The 19,174-nt window shown below is 41.2% G+C and overlaps 1 long non-coding RNA gene across 2 annotated transcripts; it reads right to left on the bottom strand.

Moving 5' to 3' along the window:
- Positions 1-277: 277 nt before the first annotated feature.
- Positions 278-17,464, bottom strand: LOC114134993 (uncharacterized). Of its 2 annotated transcripts, none has more exons than XR_003593503.1 (3): positions 15,960-17,464; positions 13,012-13,326; positions 278-847 (listed from the first exon to the last, which is right to left on the bottom strand). It is a non-coding gene; the product is annotated as an uncharacterized LOC114134993 (long non-coding RNA). The 2 variants fall into 2 exon arrangements; XR_003593504.1 differs by lacking the exon at positions 278-847 and adding an exon at positions 11,987-12,122.
- Between the last annotated feature and the right edge of the window lie 1,710 nt (positions 17,465-19,174).

Raw genomic sequence — 19,174 nt, 5'->3', positions numbered from 1 at the left:
ATAAATAATTTACAAACCCAACACAAAATCAATGGTACAAATAAATATTTACATGCATGCAAATTAGAAATAACCTAATCCTAAAGTCAATCAAGAAATTAAATCAAACTTAATATAACTTCAGAGCATTACCCTTCTTAGTTCACATGGTATGCTGCACCCTTCTACCCAATTAACCCAACACAAACAAACTGAAATAAAGAAATGAAACTAAAAGTACTTGTTCTGTAAATAAATATCAATACTCAATAGGGATGGAGTCCCTGGTCGTTTCAACTTTAAAAAAAGATAGTGATCTTTAATAGAAAACAGCCACAGCAGAAAATAGAAAAATTATACAACTACGACAAGCTATACACCAAATTATTGGAGAGAATAATCACACATACTTTGTACAATAAAGAACAATCAATGAAGGAAAATATGTTCTTATTGTATATCACATTTTCTAAGCAAAAGGGCATATTAATTTATTTGAAAAGCTTTTATATAGAATGGTTAATATAATTTGAAACAACAGCATCAGTTTCAGTCTAGTTTTGCTTTAAAGACAAACCTATCGAAAAAAATTTTTTTAATACAGTAAATTTCAAAGTGAAAAACAATTAATGAAAATCTATAAATAGCGCACAACAGCACATTTTATTTTGGATACAAAATGTATTAAAGTAAACCTCATTCACCCCACTCATTTTTCCATACTGAATAATAGAAATCAATACTTCAAGTTCTTTAAAAGTTGGGGATTGCTGGTGGAAAGTTCAGATCACTGTGGTGAGTCCGGCCAGAACCGCAGAGTCTCAGGTTCAACTTGTACTTGCTGTTTATTTTCTAACTGTGTGGTTTTCTAGAAAGACAAACAACAATACAACATCGGTGTCCGAATACCTGAGTGAAGTTGGCCCCCCCACCTTCTTCAAATTAGACGAAATGGGTGTCAATCTCTAATTTGAAGAAGGTGGGGGGGCCAACTTCACTCAGGTCTAGCAGCAAAGATTTTCATTTGTGCTGCTATCATTTTAAAGATATTAAGAAATGTTTTAGAGGTCATCAAAGGTCAACCAGCCCTCTTAATATCTTTAAAATGATAGCTGCACAAACGAAAATCTTTGCTGCACAATCCAGCACAAATGTAGCCGAGTTGATTGACACCCATTTCGTCTGATTTGAAGAAGGTGGGGGGGCTGGTTGACCTTTTGACCTTTACCCTTTCCTTAATATCTTCAAAACCGAAGCAGCACAAACAAAAATTTTTGCTGCACAAACCAGCACAAACGTAGCCGAGTTGATTGACACCCATTTCGTCTGATTTGAAGAAGGTGGGGGGCTGGTTGACCTTTGATGACCTCTAAAAACATTTCTTTATATCTTTAAAATGATAGCGGCACAAACGAAAATTTTTGCTGCACAAACCAGCACAAACGTAGCAGAGTTGATTGACACCAATTTTGTCTAATTTGAAGAAGGTGGGGGGGCCAACTTCACTCAGGTTGTCCGAATAATTCCCAACAAATGACTGAACTAGCATCACACATGCTAAATGACTGCAATATTAATAATTAGAAACATCTGGTTTCTAGATAAATACACAGCACGAGAACAGAAACCCACGTTGTGTGGCTCTTCAGTGCACACTTGTACAAAGCATGCCATCAATTAAGGGCAAACTAAAATACTCTGTTGAACAGACAATGTCATCAACCCCCGGCATTACTTACTTGCATTTCATTCACACACATCGAAAGAAGGCGACAACAAACTGCAACCAGCAGGACGAAATACACAAACTGCGAACCATAAAACTCTGCAGCTCCTTTTTCTTTCTCTCCCCTTCTTGTTTGCATGCTGCTCACCGGCGCTCTAAGCTCCGCCCCTTAAAGGGCTCAACATAGCAGACTGCCAGGTAGCCTTTTTCACATTCATATTGTACATATCTTAAGTATCGAAATGATCACATTTAACCAATGGGCTCTTTGCACCTCAGCTTCCGCGTTCGGGGAAAAGCGGCTCAATCTTTTCCGATCTATTGAAAAAGGCTCTTTCCACTGGGTGTTTGCAGGGCTTGTCCAAGGTAACAATTAATGATGAACATCGATCTGAAGCCCCGACAATAAGCTGGAGAAAGGTTTTAAGATGTTCGCCTCGTTATACACAGATACGAAGGTGAGTTTTACTTTTTTTAAACTTTGTGGCTAACATTAGCTTTAGCTTATGCTAGACATTTTTCTTGTAAAAATGTGCTATTTAAGTATCTAAACATTTTTCATCCATTCTAACGGACAATGTTTTTACCTTGTTTTCAAGTATATTATGTACATTTATTGTCGTTAGTGTCAGAGACCAAGTAACGGGGATTTTACGGTTCAGGCTTTTTGCTTCTGAAGCCTGAGGAACAACAAGCCCATAGCTTAACAGTAGAGCAGCTCTGGTGTTGGAGTTCTAGTTCAGCTGACGGTTCAGGTTAAGAGTTGTTGCTTTTAGAAAAATATGGCCGTGTTCCTTAAGGTCTCCGTGTTATTTCACTTTATTAGTTTTGCATGTTTCTTGTGAAGCAGGACGGTGTTTACAGCAGTGTGTACCAGTTGCTCTGGTCTGATCTCTAGTTCCCATAAACTCTTTCAGGCTGAATACAGAAGTGATTCCATGGAAATAACACAGGAGGCTCCTTTACCTTCTGCTTTAGGCTGAAGAAGTTGATCCGGAGTGACGTGAAGGCTGTAAACTTTGCTGTGCGGCGTTAGCTTTAACTGGTAGCGACGAATATTTACAAGCCACCGTCTTCTTAATTCAGGATCGTTTGGAAATCCATGAAAACTTAAAAGCCCATTATATTAGGAAGACAGCAATGTTCATAGTATTGTTTTTATAAATAAGACTTTGTCTTTTCTAGCTGTCATGGTAACTCAAAGCGGGAAAAAAAGAGCCGCATTTGGGCATGCGGTTGTGACGTCAGCGCAGCAGGTGCAAAGAGCCCATTAGAAACTTAAAACATTTTCCCACTTTATAAACAAAAAAGCCCTCCAGTTTTCATCTAAATGACTTATATAATGAAGCTCAACATAAGACAAATATGGAAAATAGTTCTACTGCTTTTCATCAGTGTGAATCATCATGTGCCGATTTTTTATCTTCATGATGTGAAGATGGAATCATCTTTTATAATTCAGTGCACTGAACACAGGCCATACTTTGTGTTTACGGAGTGGGAACTCTCAACTGAGGGAGTGACAGTGATGTAGAAGACAAGATACATACAGTACATAGTGGATATTCATCCACTATGTACTGTATGTATTTAACCTTTTTTTTAATCTGTCTCCCTTTCTCTTTCAATTTTTATCAGCTGTATCTTTCGAATGATCAGAAAGATGATTTTGTGGGGAGACAGTAAAAGGGCTTTTAATGTAAAATAAATAAACATTTTGTAACCTTTCAAATAAAATAACCATGTTTATTAATACACTCTAAACAATAATGATGCAAACAAAAATGCTGAGTAATCTTGTTAGTCTAAGAATCTAATATTTTCAATCTTTGAAGTCTATTTCTGTATGCAAAATCAATCTACTCAAGTAAGTACTACTATAACTTGGGAGTTTAGACGGCCACCTAAAGAGCTACGGCGGGCCAGATTTGGCCCCCGGGCCTCGAGTTTGACACATGTGATGTAGACACACTAGATTTCCGCCCCCAAAAAACTCTGAATTTTTCTAGGGGAAAAAAACAAAACAAAACACTTCTGAGCTCCAAAATGTGAAAATTTGTTAGAAAAAAAACCCAACTGATTTTCTGGAAGATAAAAGGAAATTTCTTAGATTAATCTTAAAATTTTGTACATTACTTGATAAGCACATTCTAAGAACTTATGAACTAGTGTTGAAGAACAGATTCTGTTACAGCTCATGATTAAATACTTCATATTTCTGACAGAAACCGTGCATTATTCAGAAGGCCACACACACACACACACACACACAGTAAATTATTTACCCACATTCATCAGTGCTAAACAGTAATTTTCCCACATATTTCCATCCATCTCCATAAAACCTGCAGCTTTGAGCCTGAAGTTTTGCTTTTCACCTGGAGAAGCCTCAGGGGCCACTGTGGGGCCCTGAATTATTCACACTGCACATATCCAACAAAATGAATCTGTTTTATTTGCAGAGAACAAAAATGTCTGCTGCCTGTAAATCTGCAAAAGATATTTTCAGACTGGGATGGCGGCAATAAAACCAGAAAAAAAATGATCTGAAGATCCTCCAGCTGTAAAAATATTAGTTTTTCTGTCTGTGGAGGGAATCATTTCTTTCTTTTCATCTCTGCAAATTTACAGAGTTAAAAATTAACAGCAAAAATTTGGATTATTTAGCGTAAGAGAAAAGAAGGAGTTCATTTTTCAAAGTCATATTTTCACCTGGTTATTCAGTCATTTATAAATGTCAAGCTAAATATTTGGCTTGCTAACTAAATATTTAGCCAATATGTAGATTCACTTGCCGGTAACTGCAAGTGGACTACCAAAATAAAAACGTAATAAACTCCTGCTGTCGAGTCTCTTCATGTTTCCTCTTCATCATCTTTACTTTTCCTCTTTCCTTGTCCAACATTTCAGCTGAAAACGAGGAAAAGCCGTTTTTAAGACAATCCAGACGTTTAGCAACAGATCCGCATTCAGTCAAGACACAGCTTTTATTTTGATAGTCCACTTCCGCTACCATGTGAATGTGCATATTAGATCAATATTTAGCTCTAAGCTAGCTTTCCTACCAATAATATTTTTAAAACTTTGACATTTTGTAAATGAGTTAATAATATGAAGATTTTGAAGAATGAGCTTCCATGTTTGTCTTTTAATTCTGAGTTTAACTTTACAAAGTTATTTTTCTGTTTCTTTCAGTCTTTTATTTTCCAGGCATGTTTGAAGCAAACTACTAAACTGAACTCCTCCTGGTGGTCAGTCCAGGCTCTCTTTGATAAACGGTTTGATCTATCAGTTTGGCTAATAGCCCAGAGAAACACACACACACCCACACACACACACACACCCACGCCCACGCCCACACACACCGCGTGTCCGTGGAGACCTCTCCTGGTCCGGCTGCGCATCTCTGCTGGTTTTCTCTAATCTCGTTCATCCACAGCGACAGGGTCAGATATCTGTTATCTCCGGGTCCAAACGGACCCAAACGGACCTGCCTGCGCTCTGAGAGGCAGCAGAAACGCGGAGGGGATGCAGCGGGATGCTGCAAATTAGATAGTGGCAGGTATTATCCATTTCTGAGACGTATGGAAGTCCAAGGACAGCGCCAGCAGGGTAAACAATGCTTACAGGAGGCGGCCGGATAAATAAAGGCAGCAAATAAAGAGCGGTGATGACTGTGGACAGAGTGAGGGATGGCGGCGGCGCGGCTGCAGGCCTCGGGTGGAGCCGCGTTAATGATGGAGCTGCTTTATGAAACAATGCAGGTCCTGGTGGCAGCTCCCTGGATTAATCTGGGACTCCTGTTTGCTTTGTGTTTGCTTGGAGCTTCTGCTTTAATTTCTGCTTTTTCTGACTCTGCTGCTTCAAGAAACAGAAAAAACAAGTTTTATTTTTAATTTTTACTCCAGCTAAACTCCTTGTTTTATTAGCGTTTCCCCACTCATGTTTCTGAATCGGGTTACTTCCTGTATTTATTAACAGAAACTCGTGATAAAAACTGCTGTCATCACGTTTTAGATGGAAAATGAAGTTAAAATTTCTCTCATTAGATCTGCCTTTCTAACGGGACGGATGTTCAGTTTGATGCTCTGCTGCAGTAAAATCCAGATTTTTCTAAACATCCTTCTCATTCATGTGAATGTTGGTTAGACAGAAACATCTCTGTTTTCTACCAGAACCAGAACCAGCTGTGCAGGATGGACACGGCTAACACGTTAGCGCCTGAGCTAAGTGGCAGCAGGTAGATGTGAAATAAGAGACAAAGATTTTAGATCTTAAATTTTCAAAATAAAACTGAAACTGCTTTCTGTCTAACTTTCTTTAGATTTATTCTGATCTCTAATTGTTTTAATTCTTATGAATTTGCTGCTAATGTTTGTTTGTTTGCTTCAACATGTTGAAAATGAGAGAAAATGTCTGAAACGAGACAAACTGTCAGAAAGGTAAAAGCTCGTCATGTTTAGGAGGAAATGCCTTCGGATCAATGAAGTTGGTAATTTGGCTCATGATGACCTTTGTTCAGTGAAGTGAGGCGTTGAGCCGAGCGGTCAGAGCCACATCATTAACAACCTCTCCTCAAACTCGCTCCAACCGTGGTTTCAGCTGCTGAGCGAATCTTCCAGAGACTGGAGCTCATGAGGGTCTCTGTGAGTCTTTAATCAGACCATTGATCCCTCGCCTCTCTGCCGCTAATGGATATTGAAAAAGACATTGATGGGCTCTAAATGAAAGTGGTTGTCTCCGTAAAGTGGCATTTTAAACTTCCGCTGCAGCCGGGCTAGGATGTGGGACTTTCACCCTCAGGGATTTCAGCAGTTTCTCCTTCTTGACTCGTATTCTTGATCTGCTTCCTGCAGGCGGAAGCTCCGTTCTCACCGGATGTCAGCTCATGGTTTTTATGTTTGGTATGATGAAGATTTTGGATCTTTACTCAGAAATGTGTCGATGCTCAGTGACTTTTCCTGAAACTGATCACAGTCAAACTGCGCTGAAAGTGAACCTTAATGTTAGCATTAGCTGGGAGTCCTCGGTTTGATCTGGTGTCTCTTTTTAAATTGACCCTACAGAGCAACCTACACTTCTACATTAACTCCTAAAGCAGATGTTTGGTTTCCTAATATCGCTTTTATTTAGCTGGTTTCACAGTAAAATGGTCACAAGATGCTGCGTTGTCGGCTAACAACAAGAACCCAAACCAAACTTGTCATTTAATGCAGCGTTTGATGAGGGAAGAAGATGGCGATCGTAACCGTCAGTCGTAAGGACTGGCAGTGAATTTGCAGCTAACATTTTTTACAAGGTCAGAAGATTAACCTTCATGTACATTTGAAGTAACTAAGATTAGTAAGATGCAATCGGGTTTGGCATTAAGGTGAAAGACTGCGTCTAATTAACCATGAAGAAAAAGCCCTTCCACCATGTAGCCTAGCATAATGAACTGGTTAGCATCTAGACCAGGGGTGTCAAACTCCAGTCACTGTCCTGCAGGTTTTAGATGAGCCACAGGTACAAAACGCTGGAATGAAACGGTTTAATTTCCTCCTTCTGGTGTAGATCAGTTCTCCAGAACCTTAATGACCCAATTATTCTATTCAGATGAAGCAGCAGAGGCTCATCTAAACGTTGCAGGACAGCGGGCCTCCAGGACTGGAGTTTGACAGCCCTGATCTAGACTTTTATGTCTTTACTGCCCTGTGCAAATAAAGACAGGCATAGTCAATGTTAAGAAAAAATGTGAGTTCACGCCACAGGATGCAGAACCAGAGAAAATGTTGTAGTATGCATGTCAGACCAATCGATGGCGCTGTAGCGCCGCCACAGAACTACAAAAACACTGAACAACGCCATGTTTGTTATTCATGGGAATGAGACGAATATGAGAGAGAGATAATAGAGGATCGTTGTTTAAATAGAGATGCAGCGCCAAAAGAAACATGAAACCTAAGTTTAACATTTATCCGCTTTGTAACCAGGTTTCAAAAACGATGGTTCCTGATCTGGAAGAAACCAACTGGATGAAAGACATAAACAATAAAACACATTCACAGAGTCACCTGGAACCGTCTCTGTTTGGACAGAGCAACACGTTTGTGACATTGTGGTAAAATCAGGTGTGAATTCAGTGTGTCACAGCCTGACGAACGTTTGCTCCCGTAAATCTGCCCCATCGATCCGACACGACTCGAATCTGCAGCGAGGCGATCGATCATCTCGTCTATGGAGCGGCGCTCTTCTCGCTGATTTTCAGCACAAACTGAAATGGGGGTGTTGATGGAGGAATTAGGAATCGTGCAGCTGCTTTGAATTCAGTGTCTGATTTGATCAAATCAACAACCAATCAGGAGGGAGAAGCTGCAGGATCAGAACTCCATCAACATCAGCCTGGGAACTTGATGGTTTTGCAGAGGGCCGATAAAGCAGCGATGTATTGGTTTGGTGCCGAACCGACAGGACTGGACCGGATAGTTCTGGTATGAATACTTGGACTGTTACAATCTGAGTTGGAATTAAATCATGTTTTCATTGTCGTCTCTGTGGGGATTAACATCTGGGCTTCAATCAGCTGAACGAGGCGTGAAAATCCAGCGCAGAGTTTCTCAACCTCTGGACGATTCACTTTTCATTTTAACCATTTTTACCAAAACATCCTTCAGTTCAACCAGGTTTTCTCCACATCATTAGGAATCTGTTTATCCCACCATGAGGAAATATTTCTTCTGTAGTTATGAATAATTAGGTCAGATTGGTTTTCATCTTTTATTTTTCATGTCCACTGAAAAAACATCATTTTCATCACAGCTTCACGTTCAGTTTTAGTTGACCTGAAGCAGAACGACTTTAATATTTCTCCTTCTGATCTCATTCATCAACATAAGCTGCTACTTTAATGTCGAGTCGGTGAAACTTTTCCTCCGACTCGCCTGATTGGACAGAACCAGAACAAAATGTACTTCTGGAACAAATTTAATGGATTACTGTCTGTTCTTCTCTGAATATTTGATTTAATAATTATGTTTACTTTACACCCATTGATTTGAACAAGCTGCTAATCTGATCAATCAAATGTCAGCGGTGAGGAGTGGAGCGTTCGTTCAGATGACTGAAGTCCTGAGTCCAACGCAATAAGCTCAGCTGCTTCACTGCAGGAAAGGTTGAGAACCAAAAGACTTTTGGACAGAAGTAAATGTCAGCCAGGTGAGGTTAAAGTTGACAGATGCTGTGTCTGATGACGGAACCATGAAACCGGAGCAAAGCCACCAGGGAGAGAGAAAACAGGTTGGTCTGATCAGCAGGATGAACATCAGCTGGAGGAACCAAAGACACCAGAATAAAAACCCAGAAACCAGCAGAATTTATCAGATTCAAAACAAAACGCTGCAAAGAAACACATGAGAAATAAAGACAAACCTGAACTAAAGGCTGGTAACAAATACAAAGACAGAAATATTCCAGAACAGAACCAGAAGCTTTAGGAATATTTAAAACTGAATAATTAGATATGGAAAGCAAAGAGGGACAAATCTAAAAATAAAACAAAATCAAAGTTAATGACAGATGGACTGGACCACTTGGAGTCCATTTAGGATGTGAAACACGGAGAAGCAACATTCAGCTTCTATGCACCATAAATCTGGAATAAACTTTCAGAAAACTACAAAACAGCCGAAACGCCGAGTTCATTTAACTAAAAACACATTTGATTCATAACTAATTGATGAATTCTGGTCTGACAATTAGTTTTCTTAAAAACTTCTGAAATATCCAAACTAAATAATGAATAATTCTGATTTCTGTCTCTGGTTCATCTGGCCTGCAACATCCACAGGAGAGTGAAGGAGCGTTCTCCTGCTCCTCCGCTGAGCCTCGGATGTCAAACAGATATTTACTGCAGGAGGGAAACAAAAGCAGCTGCACGATTCCTAATTCCTCCATCAACACCCCCATTTCAGTTTGTGCTGAAAATCAGCGAGAAGAGCGCCGCTCCATAGACAAGATGATCGATCGCCTCGCTGCAGATTCGAGTCGTGTCGGATCGATGGGGCAGATTTACGGGAGCAAACGTTCGTCAGGCTGTGAGGGAGGAGGAATCGGAAAGCTGCAGGAAATATGGCAGCTGGACTCCTGGAAACACGGAGAGACGAGCGCTTTCTCACAGGAAGTCACTGAGCGTCAAACAGCCAATCAGGAGGCCTGATGTAGGCCCTGACCTGACCTTTGACCTGGCTGATTGTGTGTCTGGAGGTTTTTGGAGTTTATTCTGAAGATATCACAGAAAGTCTTCAAACTTTCTTTACGAAACGTTTTCTTCATGTTTCATGTGGTTTTTATCTCATTTTAATACAAAAACCTGAAGTTACCAAGTGTGGAAAAATGCAAAACATCATCATGTGACTTTATTAACAACTCTCTGAATAAAGTGGAAAAGTCTCCGAGGACTTCCAGATCCAACGACATGTGCAGATCTTGGAAATAAACTAAAGAAGCTGCAGGAAAAGAGTTTTATTTTCATAAAGATAAAAACAAGATGTAACTATAAATTGTATCTAAATGAGTCAAAAACAGATTGGAGGAACAAAAACCTCCAGGGTTTAACAGCCAGAGCTGAAATGAATCCAGGAGAGATTTCTCGTTAAAACAAGAAAACTTTCTCAGTATAACGAGCTGCGAAACTCGTTAAAACAAGAAAGTTTCTTATCTATAATAACAATAACTTTTATTTAACCAGGTTTTCACACCAGAGACTGAAAAAACGAAGAAAACGGTTAAAACACGATAAAACAGAAATAACAAGGAGAGTTTCACGTTATATCAGGAAACGGGTTTTTTGTGTTTCCGGATAATAAGATTTTCTTATTCTCTGTTAAAATGTCCATAAAAAACAAAACATTACTCTGAAAAAAAAGAAGTAGAAACAGAAAATTGATGTTCATACGAATCTTTGATTCTTCAGCTCAATGCTGAACGCTGGTTGGTTCTGGTTGATGGTTTTAGTCTTTAGTATTTTTAGTCTTATTTGTAGTCAAAACATCTTATTACACTTTAAAGAAGTCAAAACTTATAGATATCAGCAAAATACAGAAGTTTATTTTAGGTAAATAATATCGATTAAATAGTTCTGGCTCCATTGGCAGATTAATTTACTTATTTCTTCATGTCATCAGTGAAATAATTTGAACTTTTTCATCAATTTTAAGGGATTAATTTCTTAAAACAAACTGCTATATGTTTTAAATGAGTTTTACTGAGATATTTGCATCAGAACGGGACAGAAACGCTGAATTTAAATGACGCAGGAGGAGACCGTCTGTCTCAGCTCTGATGTTTCCATCATCGGCTGATTAAACGAAGCTTCAACTCTGAAGGCCGTCTGGTCCCTGCAGGGAAACGGGCCGGACCCATTTAGGTGCAGAACCTCAGGTTGGACAGCAGCAACGCTTCGTCTCACAGATTCAGATAAATTCATTCACCCAGAAAACATCCGATTATGAATAAATAGTTAAACAAATCAGTCCAGAATTTATTGATAATCTGTTCCATGTGTTTGGGAGAATCGCAGCAGACCAGCTGCTGAGACGCGTTTCTGAAACTGTTCCCGGGTCCAGGTTCTTCACGGGTCCAGGTTCTTCACGGGTCCAGGTTCTTCACGGGTCCTGGTCGGGTTTTTGATAGGAATCCACAAAGTTTCTCTGCAGGAAATCAAACGTCTACGTCAGATTTCTTCTTCGTGGTTTTTACAGGAAGCAGCTCCTCCTCCTAATCTCCACTGATTGTCCAAATGAGAGCAGAGTCCATCAGAACCATCCAGTGGTTCTGACCCGTTCTGCTGTGAATAAGCTCAGATCTGGGCCGCCCGTTTTCCTCCTGGAGTCTCAGAGACAGGAGCTTTTAGATATTCCACCGTCGCTCCTGGAGGGAAGGTTGGACCAAATTTAAGGTTTTTAAACTTGTCCAGGTTGGTCTGTGGAAAGATGAAGCTCCTGGTGTTTATTTAAATTCTCACCTGATGACCTTGACCCCGGTCCTGCAGGAACATGCTGCGCCAACCGCAGAGCAAACTCCGCCTCTCTGCTGCTTTAAACTCTTTCTGATTTCCTTTAATAAGAGTGGAGCTGAGGTCACTTCCTGTGGAGCTAGCCTAGCTGTTGGCTAATAAGGACTACTGTAAGCTGTAGCTTTGCTGCAGAAGATCGTTCCCGGACTGGATGACAACAGACGGACCCGCTCAGAGAACCTCTGGCTCCGTGGGGAAACGAGGACCAGTGGACATGGAGACCACACAACTGCACCGTCCTCGTCTCCATGGGAAACGAGGACCAGTGGACATGGAGACCACACAACTGCACCGTTCCTGAACTGCTGTGTCTTTCTGGACCTCAGGACAAAGTGCTGCCCGGTGTTGTGCCCAGAAACGCACGCCCTGTCGCGGGAACGCGAACATTTTCACTTGAGAGCCTGCCAACATCTGCATGCCCTGTCTATTTCCTACAAATATTATCCTACTGAGGTGAAGCTCATACCAGTAGCTCAGAGAACAGGGCGATTATGTAGAAAAGCTTACATCTCTCTTATCCATTTGGCTGAGTTAACAGGAGGAGGCATATTTTGGCACAGCAAATTATTAGCTCTCCAATATCTGCATGCCCTGTTTTTCAGCTCAAAATGTGTCGGATATGAAAGTCAGTCTGGTAGCTCAGAGGAGTCATTCTGTAGAAAACCTCATAAAACACATGACCATCCAATATCTTCTCACTGCAGCCCATGCATTTTCTGGCAACAGACATTTGGAGGCTCTGATGACCTTCCTCACCTGTAAGGTGAACTATCTGACCTTTTGCATTCATTATGTCACAACAAAGGGTCAGACAGCAACAGGTGGGACCACCAGCCAAGAACCAGCTGACTGACTGATGAATGTGAACTGCTGAGGAGTTAGATTTGAGCAAAGCGGATCCTTTATGAATAATCTTGTGTAATCACCATTACTTTTTGAGTCTTACTTTGATGTTTGGCTCTGAGTGTCTGGACTGTTGAGTCGGTTGGACATTCGGCTGTGTTACATGGTTTACTACATCTGGTAAAGTGCTGCGTGTTTCCGTTTGCCTGAAAACCAAAACCTACCATTTAATTATTTCATTAATCATTATTTTTACCTAATTAAAGGCGAGTTACTATGATCTACTTTACATGGTGTAGCGGCCGATGTTGATTGATCCAAAAAAATTAGAGCTTAAATTAAATAGAAACCAAGAACCCAGACCTACAGAAACAAACTGTTGCAATGCATTGTGGGTGATATATTTACTCACCCTTAGTGTTTACCTCTTGGCTTCCTGATGCTTCCTCTGCAGTATGAAGCTTGATAGTGATGATTCATGGTTTAATATTCAGGAAGCAGAAGCTGATTTCTCTCCTCTTGGTGGTTTCATTCCCCACTCAGGAGATTTTTATGGTTTTGGTTTTCTGCAGATTATATTTAGATCTTTGGATATCTGCTGATCCGTTTGTTCCAGCTGTGGGAACCCATCGGTGCCGGTTAAAACCCGACTCCTCCAGGGTGGAAAGACATCAGCAATGAGCGGAGAAGCAACGGCTGCGGCTCATCAATCAGGGTCAGAGTCGCTCTAAAGGTAAAGGTTTTACAGGGAAAGACATCAGGAGCTTTGAGGTTCTGAACAGAACGAAAAATAAAACATTTTCTTCATCAGATTCAACTGTTAAAAACTTTATATGACTTAAAATAATCCCATATTAACCAGGAAGACGTTCTGCTGCATGCAGAGTTTTTCCATTTGAGCTTCTCCAGGCTGATTTTACTTTCAGTTTCTCTCCAACCTTAAGGAGTCCAAACTTCAGAGACGCAGATTCACAACGGCTTCAAAGCCTCTTGGATCTGCAGGCCGTTTGAAACAAGCAGGAGGAAACAAGTCCAAGAACTTCTTGCATCAGCGGCGCAGAGGCAGCCTGAGCGACGCAGGAGGAAATGATGCAGGCAGGGAGGAAGAGAGGAGAGGAAGAGAGGAGGAAGGGAGGAGAGGAGAAGATGAGGAGAAGGAAGAGAGGAGAGGAGGAAAGAAAGAGGAAGGGAGGAGAGGAAAGGAGGAGGAGAGGAAGACAAAATCCAGCCGACACCAGGTCATCCCGACCCGGCAGCACCAGGTCGGGATGACCTGGTGTTTAACTTTAGTTAAATCTCCTCACAACGTTTAAAAAAGAAACATGCCTGTTGCTTCACTCCTCCTGAAGATCAGAGGAAAAACTAAATAAATCCAGGAATTTATGGTAAATTTGGTCCAGATCAGTGAGCCAATCTAGGTCTGAAGTTCTGTCTGGAGACGTGAGCAGGAATATCAATAATCAGTTTCGATCTTTTTCTCTTCCCAGTCATTAATTTGCCGTCAGTCGTTTTCCGTCCGATCTGATCAATAATCAGTCATTGATCAGGTCTGACATGACGGCTGCAAAACCTTCAGCTGCTTCTGGCCAGCAGAGCGGCGCCAAAGGTTCATTAGACACTCAGGAGTTAAAAACAGGTTCTGAAGACCCAGCTTTTATTTTGGTAGTCTGTTTATTTCTGGTTACATCAGGTTAGCTAAATATTTAGCTCTGAGCTAGTCTAACATTTACAAATTTAGCTAGAAGCTAAATATTTAGCTTACTCACTACACATTTAGTTAACTAAACGATTAGTTAATCATTTAGTTGGTTAACTAAACTAAATATTTAGTTTTCAAATGAAATATTTAGCTTGAAACTGCAACATGTAAAGTTAATGAATAACATGGTAAAAATATGACTAATAATCTAATCCCACTCACCTGATACTGAATTTGGATATTAGCTTCATACTTAGCTCTGCGCTAGCTAAATATGCAAACAAAACATTTAGCTAATTATTTAGCTTGCTAGTTAAATGTTTAGTATGAAGCTTTAACTTTTATCCATGAAGATGTTACTTTGAAAAATAAAACCACATTTTTCTCTTGCCAGGCTAAAAACCAAAATTATTGCTGTTAATTTCTGACTGTTAGCCAAAAACAGTCTGTCAGCCAACATTCAAATCTGACCTGTAGAAAATGACAGGCTGTACCAGAAACAAGTCAAAACTAAAGGAGCAGGAAAATAAAGCAGATTTAATGTTGGCGTATTTTATTGAGACTGCAGCGTTCTGCGATAATTTAACAAACTGCAACTAAGGTCAAAGGTTCACCAGTTTGTAAGCTGAAAGGTGGTACAAAACACCTGATGGTGAGACGCTAAAATGAAACATTTCCTTTAATATTCAACAGAAGCTGCATCGCTGCAGGAGCTCCAATATTAATACAACAATATTCATGATGTTTGTTTTCCTCTTTATTCACAGAGTTGGACTGACTGGACGAGGAGTCATTAATAAAACACTTCATGAATATCATTGATACGTTCATGGAAACAAACTGATGATTCTGCAGAACTCACCTGGATGAGCCCAACTTCATCATCAGCTTCTTATTGTTAAATGTATAATTAATCATTTGAGTATAAATAATAATATATATCCTCGTTTTTTCTAGAATGTGAGATAAAATATGTTGACAGTTCTGCTGGTTTCTGGTTCAGATAAAAATCAGGACTGGATTTTTTCTCGTTAGGATCGGGATTCAGGGCGTTAAATGGGAAATTATTAGATCATTTGCGTCTCAGCTGGACGTTAATGGGTTTTAAAGGAAGAGATTCGGTGAACGGGTGAATTTTGAACCAAAACGCTGAACTCATCCTGTTGCCATGGTGATGCAGTCGGACTGACTTTAGCAAAGCTACAAGCGCTGCTTTGCTAGCGGACAGGTTTTAAAACTGTGACGAGATGAGGAGGAATTCAGATCGGCATCTCAGCTCCAGTACAGACCAGTAGGAACTGGGCCGCCGTCAGGAAGACAGTTTGGATTTATGTCATTAATATATATTTCTGTTCTATTGCGTAATGGTAAAAAGAGCAGAGAAGACAGAGAAATCCTCACAGACTTCAAGCAGTGAAGCTAACTAGCATGTTGCTCAGCTTTTTCGCTGGGAGGAGGAGTTATTACGCTGCTGACTGACTCAATTATAAGTTTAAGTGTTTTAAAAGCTACAGGGGGAAGACGCCGTTATGAATATCTTACTAAACATTTCCCTTCACTGACTAAATGCAGGAGAAACGGAGACTAATAGCATTTTGTAGCTAAGCTAACAGATAATCACACGGTTAAACATCACCGACCAAACAAACGGCCAGACTTACCATCAGTGACTTGATACCTTCAGCAAACCACTGAACCGAAACAAATAACTGAAAAATGGCGGATCCTTCTTCTTCTTCTTCTTCTTCTTTTTATGGCGGTTGGCAAGCAACGTATTGATGTGCATTACCGCCATCTGCTGGAGTGGAATGGTGATGCTGGGATGCTGAACCCACATTAACCCCATCAAAAACCAAAAAGAAAAAACAACAAAACAGCAGTAAGCTAGCCATGTTTTTCAAAATAAAAGGTCGTCTGAGGGACGTTAATTTCATCCAATCAGGCGTGGCGTTTAAGAAACGCCTTCCTTTGGAAACGTGAAACTTTGTCTTCAGGCGACTATTCACTTGATTTATGGCTGACCAGAAAGACTACATAAGTCACAAATATTAGTGTAATATATCAGCCAGACTGTGGAACGTCAACATTTATAAAACATGAGAATAAAACCAGAATATTGACGATATATTGACAGCAATGGGCATGCGCCAACGGTGACACAGCGCCCCTAGAGGTGAGCACAGGAATCGTCCTAAAATCCCAGCTCTGTTTCTCTGGCAGTCACTTTGATCAAATAAACAGCCATTAAACTGCGCAGAATGTCGCGCAGTCCAAGCAGCTCATGAGGAGCCTCCCTGTTGGCTTTTAGACTTTTATTCATGACATTATTTGAGTCATTCTGCAGATTTGTGCTGCCAGAAGAGGGAACTCTGCGCCCGGCGTGTTGGAGTTTCTCCATCCTCGGCGGGATCTGAGTGATCCTGCAGCATCAAACACTCAGACGTGCCGTCCTGCCTGTAAACCCAGCAGCGGTGACTGATTACATCTCTTTCCCCTGGAGGTTTGGATCACTTTGCTGCTCCTCACAGCAGCAAACATGGAGCTTCTCATCTCCTTCCCTTCATGCTGCTGCATTTTAATACGCTGGAAGTGTGAGGCGCTGCGCTCTGACCTCAGAATCTCTAAGCAGGGAATTGATTGATTATGAATCTGAAGTGCTCCAACCAGATCTGGCCACATGCAGATCTGAAGCACTTCTCCTCTGACCGTCCGACCTTCACTGATATGCATCTAAAGTGGCTGCAGACGAGGAATCAGGCCTGCAGCTCCATGCCAGGCTCCATTTCGTTTCCTTAAATCACGGCTGCTCCGCCAGTCAAAGTGCTCTGTTCATGGCCGCATGGGGCTTTCATCTGCAGGAAGACACAAGTCAGACATGAACGGGCAGCAGGTGTTAGGTCACAAAGCAGAGGGTCAGAGTTCATTCTGGAACGGATTCATTACCGGTTTGGTGATGCTGCTGAGGATCTGGACGACTTTCACAACAAATAACCTGCATTATTTACAATTTACAGCTGAATAAACCTTAGTTAGCTAATAGAAAAGGTTTGAACTGTCATGATGTCAGGAGGTCAGTTGACTCACCAAAAACAGACCAAACCTGAACTCTAACCCAGCTGGAGTTGGTGGAAACGCCGCCACCTCTTCATCTCCTCACCCTCTGACCTCTGACCTACGATCTGTCCTACCGCCTGCTGGCAGACGAACGTCACAGAGACGTCTCACAAATAAAACTTACTCAGTGTCTAATCCATTTGTCTGTTAGAGTCGGTGTCAGTAACGTGGTTCTCTCTTTCTCTGACTGTTTAAGTCCTTTTTAAACTGAACGTATTTCATTTGGTGACTTCAGAGTTCTGTCACTGCTGGAAACCTAAAGGATAACTTTGATCAGGAGTTTAAATTTGATAAACAAATAGACTCTGTGGTCAAATCATGACTACGTTGGTGTCCATAAGAGACTCCAGAACACGGCTGGCTGTCTTTTAGCCAACAGACATGAGCACATCACACCAGTTTTATCTCCTTTAAACTGGCTTTTCTCCATTTTAGAATTAATTTTAATTTTCTTATAAGTCATATTTTATATATAAAATATGACTTATAAGAAATGTAACTTCCTGATTGAAATTGGGTCTCTGTCTCTTTAAGAAGCTCCTGCTCTCTCTGAAGCTCCGCCTCCAGGAAGTCGTCCCAACATGGCTCCTCTATTTAACGTTTTTACCAGCGTTGATCTGAGCAGCAGCTCCTATAATGGGCTCAGCAGTTCCCCCAGGTCTTTGCTGATTGCTGCTGGCTAGTCTGAAGGAGCTGAGTGGGTTTTTCACAGCTAAATGGTTGCTATGGAGATTAAAGGATTTCTCAAACATGCATGCATGTGATGTGGTTTTTACGGTGAAGAGCTTCGGTCACTTTAGTTGGTTGTTGTTAAGCTAAATCAATGAGTCAGGAGGACTTCCTGAGAGCGCCGCCGCCGCCGCCACCACCCACTCAGAGACTGCAGCCGATCAGACGTTAACCGCCCCCCGTTCTCCAACCACAACTTAGTCAATTAGGAGCTCAATCTGCTGCTGATCCCAGAGGACAGGAGAGAAAACACAGTCAATCAAGTGAATGATCACATCTCTGAAGAGGAGTGGAGCAGAGGAGTGCAGGCAGACATTAGGAGGCCCCTGGGGGCCGCGGCGTGTTACAGACGAGTCCCAGCCAGAGACGCCGGCTCCTTGCTGACCGCCGCTGAGCAGCATCGGCTGCAGGAGGGAAAAGCACTGCGGACTTTTAATCACGCTTTAATTTGCTTGGTGAAGATGAATCAGATAAAACATTATTGGAAAAGAGATTTTAATCCCAATCTGCTCCGGATCAGGATCCATGCAGGGCGGAGCCTCCGAGGAGTTCAAAGGATCTCCGCTTTGACTCCCAAAGCCAGAAAATCTCAGAACTAATTAAAAAGCATCCAGGCGTTGGCAGCGGGCCGATACGGATGTAAGAGTTTAATCGTGACATCACGTGGTTCCATCTTCAGAAAATTAAAAGTGACGGCTGTTTATTCCATCTTTCTCTATGGAACTGTCTGGACGGTATCAGCCTTCAGGTTCTGGTTCTGCTCTGCATCCAGAACCAGAACCGAACATGGAGAAGCATTCAGCTTCTATGCAGCACAAATCTGGAACAAACTTCCAGAAAACAGTAAAGCAGCCGAAACCCTGAGTTCCTTTAAATCCAGAATAAACCCAGCTGGTTGGAGCTGATCCTCAAACATCATAAATGAAACTTTAACATAAACATATTGATGATTTTGATGGCATCAAAATGTTTACTGGTTTCCTCAGATATTGACTGGTTTCTGTTTGACTTTTTATTTTGTGTTTTTCTGATG

Source organism: Xiphophorus couchianus, chromosome 20 (assembly GCF_001444195.1).
Source record: "Xiphophorus couchianus chromosome 20, X_couchianus-1.0, whole genome shotgun sequence".
In the NCBI taxonomy this organism is placed as follows: Eukaryota; Metazoa; Chordata; class Actinopteri; order Cyprinodontiformes; family Poeciliidae; genus Xiphophorus; species Xiphophorus couchianus.
This window is presented reverse-complemented; position numbering and strand designations above follow the sequence as displayed.